The sequence below is a fragment of the Henckelia pumila genome, chromosome 3 (genome assembly GCF_033568475.1).
Source record: "Henckelia pumila isolate YLH828 chromosome 3, ASM3356847v2, whole genome shotgun sequence".
In the NCBI taxonomy this organism is placed as follows: domain Eukaryota; kingdom Viridiplantae; phylum Streptophyta; class Magnoliopsida; order Lamiales; family Gesneriaceae; genus Henckelia; species Henckelia pumila.
The window spans coordinates 198,571,469-198,579,583 of record NC_133122.1 but is presented as its reverse complement, the minus strand read 5'-3'; the positions used below and the strand labels follow the sequence as shown (position 1 = coordinate 198,579,583).

Sequence of the window (8,115 nt, the reverse complement as noted above, 5' to 3'; positions counted from 1 at the left end):
GTTATTCACATTTTTTAATTAGTAGTGTGAACTATCTAAAAAATTTAAAATATAGATAAAGATATGATTGAATTTTAAAATATGAATCCAGATAAGACTGGAGATTTAAAAATAAAATTTATTTTAGGATAATAAGAGCAAAATACTTATAAACATAATTTTTGTTTTGTAAAAAAATAAAATATTGGGTATTACTATAATTTTATTATGAGCTAAATGAAGTAAAATTTAATTTAATAGTAATATTATGTTAAAAGTAAACAAATTTAAAAATCTTTCTATTTTCGGTCATAACTTTTTTTAAAATCAAAGAACGATTTCATATCCACTTTGAACCTGCTTAATTAACTTTTTAAATAAAAGGCAAGCAATGTCATTGCGATAAGGAAAAAAAGCTATCTATAAATTAAAAAATATATATGATCAAATATTTGGTCAATTACCCTCTTTGTACGTGGGTTTTACATCCAAAACTCACAAACCAAAATCTCATCTCCCTCTTGAACGCGCCTCTCTACATATTCTCTAAATTGAAAAATTTTATAATTCGCGCTTCTCATTTCAAAATCTTTGATTATTTATTTTCATCGATTACTCTTACTTCTTCCACAATTTCTCATTCTTTCTTCTCTCTTTTTTGTGCCGCCACTTATTCAACCGTACAAGATGCATGGTATTTCTGGTAAATTTTTTAGTTTCCTATTTCTTGCATTCAACATGATATGGAATTGATATTTCACAGTATATATAACCAATCAATTGAAATCTCTTCATGTTTCAGATTTTTATTTTTTCCCATTGTTTCGATGAATTGAAAAAATAAAAAGAAATAAAAAGAAGAGAGATACAAGAGAATAGAAGGTAATATCATGTGAACTTTTTCAAATCATTTTTACATATTCTTTTATATTTATTCACTTTTTTTAACATAACCTAATTTTTTGACTGGTTTGTTTTGTTTAATGAGGTTGTAAAACACTATCTTCATGACAGGTATGTGGAAACAAAACCAACGGAAGTTCTCATATTTACCTAATAATTTGATTATCATTTTGTTTCTATTTGATTAAAGTTATTAGGTATTATAATATGCAAGACTAATTACATTTGTGTTTTTTTTGTTGTTGTGAATTATTCAGGTAGATATTATGCGAAGCAACATATTATGCTCTATCGAATATATGGAAGAGTAGTCTTAGATCTTCTCACTACACACGGGAATGAGATAGTATTCAAATAGACTTTTTTATTTTTTTTTTCAAATATTACTATAGATGGATAATAATAGTTTCTTAATATTTGTATATTTTGTATTTGTTAATTGTTAAATGTAAAAGATTTTGTTACTAATTGATGTTTTTTTATGGATGAATTATATTGTCAATTATTTATATTAATTTGTAAATAAAATTTAATTTAAAAACAAAATTTACTACTAAATTTTCTTTAAAAACCTACATAAAATCGTTTATAAATCCTATATTGAAAAATTGTGGTGAAAAATTGGCTCCACAATTATGAATTAGCATGGACATGGAAATGGTTCTAAATTTATTATCATAAGGACGGTTTAATAATGCTCTTACATCCATGACTTAAAGAGCGATTTTAAACCACTTCAAACCTATGGCTTTAGGAGTAGTTTAAATGTGCTTCTAAAACCATTTTTTCAAGAACGGTTTGTAGCTACTCTTTAATCCATGGTATTCGGAGTTGTTTAAATCGTTCTTATATTTAAGTGCTTCAAGATCGACCATCTTAAACCATTCCTAAATTATTTTGTTTCAACAGCGTTTTGAAATCGTTGTTATATCAACGATCTATAAAATCGGATTCAAACCACCCTTATAGTCAATAATAGCACCGGTTTTTGTAGTTGTACCATCGGTTAAAAAAAACCGCTTTTATAAGATATAGGGACGCCGATAAGAGGAGCAGTAAGAAAACCATTGGTAAAAGTTTGGGAGCGGTTGAAAAATGTTCCTAAAAGTTAAAAAAACCGCTTCTATAAAGAGATTTTTTTGTAGTGAGGAAATTTACCGGAATGAAATTAATACAGCCGTTCGGACGATCCAAAGACCTGTTCGGATCCTCCGAACAGTTACACAGTCGCAGAAATTTGAAATTCAATCGATGAGGTTTGGTGGCTCCGAAGACCGGTTCGGACGATCCGATCCATGCCAAAATTGCAACTATAAATAGAGGTCATTCCAAGCCATTCCAACTATCCCAATTCACTCTCCTGTTCTTTGCAAGCAATCTTCTCTCTAAGTATTTGATCAAGATTTGTCCGATATATTCAAAAATTGAGAGTTGTTTGTAAAAATAATTTGTGAGTTGGTTGTGCGATTGTTGTAAAAACTCGGTGTGAAGCCGAGTTTGTTGCGATATTATTAAGGCTATCTTTGGAGCCCTTAAGGCCAAGTGTATCGAGTTGTAAATCTACCGACGCGGTGACCGTGTTGTTGTTGTAGAGCTATCCTTGGAGCCATCAAAGCCAAGACGTTGAAGTGCTAATGGATCCTTGGTTAATCGACCTTAACCAAGAAGGGGAGACGTAAACGATTTATCGTCGAACTTCCATAAACATACCCTATCTCTTTTATCGCTTTATTTAATTTACGCATTTATTTACCACATTTATTTTGATTGTTTTAAGTCTTCCGCTTGCGTACTTGCATAATCGCTTTAAATTACTAAAGTTGTCATTAGAACCTAAATCCCCCCATTAGGTTCTAACAAGTGGTATCAAAGCCACACTTTTTGAAAATTTTCAAAATGTTCTAATGGCAAATCTAGCAAGCGATTACGCTCAAGGGCAATCAACCAATCGTCCTCCTCTTTTCAACAGCATAAACTACGGATATTGAAAAACCGAATGTCCCTATATATCCAATCTGTAGATTATGACATTTGGAAAGTAGCAGTGAAATGTCCCTATACCTATGAAAGAGGTTGAAGGGGTTATAATTCTTAAGGACATCTCCAACTAGGAAGGACAACGGGTCGGGTTCGATGCGGGGCCGGGTTTTGACCCGACCTATTGTCATCCCTATCTCCAACCCTGTTTCAGAATAGCACACTATACTGAAGCAGAGTTGCTTCTCCAACCCTTAAAGTAGCGTCCAATAATTTTGAGCCCTGCGTCAAATTTGACGAAGGGTCACTTTTTTTTTAATTTTTTATTGTTATTTATTATTTATATAATAAATATTTTTATTAAATTAATATAAAATAATAATAATTTAAAAATAATATTTTAAATATTAATAATGATTTGTAATTAAGGTATTATTTATAAAATAAATATTTTGTGTTAATTTATATCATGTACTTTTATTTTATTTCATCATTTGGAATAAATTATGTTTAATTTCTTATAATATATTATTATAATAATACAAAATTAATATATTTATCATTTTAGTAATATTATTGTAATTATTAATATTATAATATTAATATAATAAAACTTAAATGTAATATAATTAATTAATGCAAATGTATAACTATATATGTTTATAAATAATAAAAAGTAATATAAAAAAGTAAAGTAAAAGGAATATTTCGAGAAAATTATTTTTAGAGTAAGATTTGAAGTAAGTGGGTTAGAGATAAATGTTAAATTTGGTGCAGAAATTGCTCTATTTTAAATAAAGCTGCTTTAAAATGAAGTTTTAGATTGGAGATGCCCTTTGGCCATCTCCAACCCTGCTTCAGAATAGTCTTTCACGCTATTCTGAAGCAGGGTTGCTTCTCCAAAGTAGCGTCCAATAATTTTGAGCCCTGCATCAAATTTGACGCCGGGGTCTTCACTTTTTTTTTAAATTTTTTTATTGTTATTTATTATTTATATAATAAATATTTTTATTAAATTAATATAAAATAATAATAATTTAACAATAATATTTTAAATATTAATAATGATTTGTAATTAAGGTATTATTTATAAAATAAATATTTTGTGTTAATTTATATCATTTAATTTTATTTATTTCATCATTTGTAATAAATTATGTTTAATTTCTTATAATATATTATTATAATAATACGAAATTAATATATTTATCATTTTAGTAATATTATTGTAATTATTAATATTATAATATTAATATAATAAAAATTAAATGTAATATAATTAATTAATGCAAATGTATAAATATATATGTTTATAATGAAGTTTTGAGTTGGAGATGGCCGAAGGGAATGAAAGACTTTTCAAAAGAGGGCATGCGATTAATTTTTCAAAATGCTAAAGCTATAAATGTTTTGCATTGTTTCCTAGATATGAACGGGTACAACAGATCTCGATGTGCTCCTTGGCGAAAGAAATATGGGACAAATTGGAGATATGCCACGAAGGGACCAATCAAGTCAAGGAAACAAAGATCGATCTACTACAACTCAAATACGAAACATTTGAGATGGATCCAAATGAAAACGTAGATGCAATGTTCCGGAGGCTCACTCAAATCATCAACGAGCTAGCCCAACTTGGAGAACAATATTCATCCTAGGAAGTTTGGAGAAGAGCTCTACGCGCCCTACCCAAGGAGTGGGATGCAAAGAGAACGACCATCATCGAATCCAAAAAAGACGACACCGCTTCCTATGATCTTGATCATTTCCATGGGACCCTAAAAACCCACGAGTTAGAAGTGTCTACAAGGAAAGAAGCAAAGAAGGAGGATGAAAAGATCAAGGCAAAGGGGATTGCCTTATCCAGCCAAGTTGAAGAAGAAGGTGATGATGATATGACACTCTTCGCAAGGAAGTTCAAAAGCTTCATGCGAGGAAACAAATTCAAGAAAGAAAAGAAGTCGGACAAAGAAGTAACGTGCTACAACTGTCAACAGCAAGACCACTATGCAAATGAGTGTCCTCTCAAGAAGAAGACAAAGACAAGAAGAAAGTCCTAATAGCAACATGGAGCGACAATGATGATGACGAGAAGGAAGCCAACATCTGCCTCTTGGCTAGGGATGATGACATCGTCTCATAATACATGCATATAAGCTTATGTTTGATATGACTAAATCACTTAGAAATGAAAATAAAAACCAAAAAAATGAATTAGAATGTAAGGAGCATGAAAACCTAAGATTAAAAGATGACATAGCTCATTTGGAAAAATCATTTGATAAATTCAATGTTAGTAATAATAAATTGAATAATCTCATAAGTATGCAGAAATGTAGCATTGATAAAGGTGAAATAAATCTATAGACTTTACTAGCCTTATTTCTAAAGCCAAAATGAGTTCACCCCCTACATGCTCTTACTGTTGTGAAATTGGTCATGCTAGACATAAATATAGATCTTTAAAATACCAATATGATTGAAAGAGCTATATAAAATGGAGGCCTAAGAGTACTTAGCAACTCATCAGTCGGCATTATGAGAACATGATCTAAAGGAGTTCATCATAGATCGGTTTAAACTGTCTTGACTTGCAACTGGTCTTCCTGATGAACGCTGCTCTATCTAAGGAAATAGGTTTCTAAAGAGGCCTTAGCCATATCTACTACTGGGAGCACTCTTGAAAAGTGTCGATGATGTCGCTATGATGACCCGATCCATGCCGAATTTGCAACTATAAATAGAGGTCATTCCAAGCCATTTCAACCATCCCAATTCACTCTCCTCTTCTTTGCAAGCAATCTTCTCTCTGTCAAAGTGTTTGATCAAGATTTGTCAGATATATTCAAAAATCGAGAGTTGTTTGTAAAAATCATTTGTGAGTTGGTTATGCGATTGTTGTAAAAACTCGAGTGTGAAACCGAGTTTGTTGTGATATTGTTAAGGTTATCCTTGGAGCCCTTAAGGCCATGTGTATCGAGTTGTAAAGCTACCGACGCGGTGATCGTGTTGTTGTTGCACGGCTATCCTTGGAGCCATCAAGGCCAAGACGTTGAAGTGCTAGTGGATCCTTAGTTAATCGACCTTAACCAAGAAGGAAAAACGTAAACGATTTATCGTCGAACTTCCATAAACATATACTATCTCTTTTATCGCTTCATTTATTTTACGCATTTATTTATCACATTTATTTTGATTGTTTTAAGTATTTCTTTTGCGTACTTGCATAATCATTTTAAATTGATAAAGTTGTCAATATAACCTAAATCCCTCTCATTAGGTTCTAATGATGGATTACGGGATTGAATCCAAAACTTAATTATAATTTTTTTTTTTGAAAAGTTGATTCTGGTGTAAATATATTACAATTTTAGTATGAATTTACAAATTATATGTTTGTAATCTAATATGGAATATGTTAGACTTGTTGGTATTTCATTAAAACTAAATTGTGTATAAAGATTGATTTAACTAACGAATTATTTTGATTGATTTATTAAATTTTTAATTGATATTGTATATCAACTAAGGAAATATAAACAAAGATTTGACTGACAAGTCACCGTTTCTTATAATTTTACATTGAATTTTCTGGTTATACGTTTTTTAATTTTTTTTTATAGAATGTGTCATATTTTTCAGAATAATTTAAAAACTAAAACGTGTATTCATGTTAAACATATAATTAAATCAAGAAATTAGATTGATTGATTGATTGATTTTCTAAAGTTGGATTGATATGTTCTATATTTACAAAACAAAGATTATGAGATTGAATCTCATACTTTTTTGTTTTCCATCATTATTACTATCTTTTGCAACAATAATTAGTAGATATTATTCATAAGCTACCAATGTTATAAAGTTTTAACATTTTTAATAATAATTATTGCTTTCAGTGTACGATATTTTAATTTTTTGTGTAATATTAAGTTGGTTATGTGTGAAAGCATGAATTTAACGTAGATGTTTATATTTATGGGATTGAATCCCTAACTTATGTAACTTTCCTTTTTTTGAATGGTTTTTATTTTGAAAATTTAACTAGGGAAAATATTCGAAAAGTTGATTGGATAAGTTGACTGACATGTAATAAATTATTACAATATTCGTATCAATTTTTAAATTGCATATTTTTAATCTAATATGGAGTATCTCATACTAAATCGAATATAAAATTTGAATTTAAATTAAATTAAGGAAATTATACTGATTGATGTTTTGAATCTTTAGTTGATATTGTATATTAAGAAAAGAAATATATTCAAAAATTTGATAAGATTGATCATACTTTATTGTAATTATTGCATGAATTTTCTAATATATGTTTTTTAATCTGTTATAGGAGGTGTCATATTTGCATGTATTTGATTGAAACTAAAGTATTTATGTAGAGTTTTAAATTAAATTAAGAAATCGGTTTTATTATAGATGTTTTGAATCTTTAATTAATAGGTTCTATCCAAGACTTGTGATATTTTTCATCATTATGACTATCTTGTGATAAATAATTATTGTTGAAGTGTCCAATTTTGATATTTTTGTTTATCATTAATTGTTTATTTGAAGTTTCATTAATTTAACACAGATGTTTATATTTTTATAGAGATTATGTATACCAAAAATAAAAATTACATGGACTAAAAAAATTATAAATCATCAATTAAACTTTATTAATAAAATTATTCGAACAATACCGACATAATTAAAAATCCTAAAATTATCAAAATGTCTAAACCAATCAAAACTCATTGACGAATGAAACCCCAACCACTACATAAAATTTGAAATTAGCACTCTATATTTTGAAAAATATATTTCAATATTTTCCATGTTATAACTGTAAACAGTACAAATAAATATTCATTAAAAATACTCAAATTATTAAAAAAATTCAATAATATCTCGTCGTTTTTAGACAATTGTTCTATAGTCCTGAAAATATCCTTTGAATTGCTATGTTTCGATAAAAGTTCAGGAAGATGGCAATGACATTGTGCTGATTGAATTATTTGGAGTACTGCTTGAGGTAATCCTAAATCCGAAGAGACGTTGATTTTATGTAAATTACCAAAATAAATTTATTAGAATTTTAAACAAAATGAAGTAATATAAGAGTAATATTACCTCTTTCAAAATTCCAGAATTTCTTCGTATTCATCATTTAATATCAATTTGGTTGTATAAAATGTATTTGAAATACTTACTTCATCTTTATATCTTCTTGCACGACACATTTGAAGAACTACAATCCCC

General features: G+C 28.7%; 1 long non-coding RNA gene across 1 annotated transcript; it reads left to right on the top strand.

The window, feature by feature from the left end:
- Positions 1–513: 513 nt before the first annotated feature.
- LOC140893430 (uncharacterized) lies at positions 514–1,350 on the top strand. The gene is made up of 2 exons (XR_012153139.1): positions 514–682; positions 782–1,350. It is a non-coding gene; the product is annotated as an uncharacterized lncRNA (long non-coding RNA).
- Positions 1,351–8,115: the final 6,765 nt, after the last annotated feature.